The sequence below is a fragment of the Pteropus vampyrus genome, unplaced genomic scaffold (genome assembly GCF_000151845.1).
Source record: "Pteropus vampyrus isolate Shadow unplaced genomic scaffold, Pvam_2.0 Scaffold102, whole genome shotgun sequence".
Classification (NCBI taxonomy): Eukaryota; Metazoa; Chordata; class Mammalia; order Chiroptera; family Pteropodidae; genus Pteropus; species Pteropus vampyrus.
Window position 1 is genome coordinate 4,748,083 of NW_011888883.1, and position 751 is coordinate 4,748,833.

Sequence of the window (751 nt, forward strand, 5' to 3'; positions counted from 1 at the left end):
TTTATATTCTGGTATCAAATATCTTCAGTATCCAACCTCTAATTCTCAGTTTGTTGTTTTTGCTAACTCTTAGTTGTTTCCTCTTGCATTTAATGGTTTTTAGTTTGAGTTCATGTTTCCTGGAACATTCTCTGTAAGAATTTTTTGTGTCCTGGGTTTACAATACTTACAGTAGAGAGAAATTCCATTTCCTAGTGCTTGTTTCCTTGTTCGGAGCAGCTTTGTCAGAGCTACTTCTCACCTCTGTCCTTTCTCACAATCCCTCTGGGGCATTTTCCATGGAGGCAGGTTGTCGGGTCACAGCATCCCTGAAAGAGAGCTCCTTTAGATGTGGCACCTCCCTAGGCACTACCATCTCAAAGGCCAGAGAGCAAAGTGGGAGAAAAAGGAATTAATATTTGTCAGGCGATAATTATATATCAAGGACCAACCTGAGTGTTTTGTATCTGATCTATCTTCTAATCTGGAAAGTAGTTATCAATATCTCATATCTTGAACCCTAGACCCCCACCACTTGCTAAGTGACTCAACTAGGGAAGCTAGTGATAACTAGTATCCTGAATATGCTGGCCCTCTTAGATATTATTTTGGTTTGACTCAATTTTGAAGTGAATTTCTACACTAATTTAGTTTCTGGGATTGTAGATCTAAGCTTCTCAAAGATCCACATGTATTTGAATATTACACTCTTTGGCAGAAAGTTTCAAGTAGCCTGGTAACAATGTTTCCAGCTTTGCTATAATACACAGGT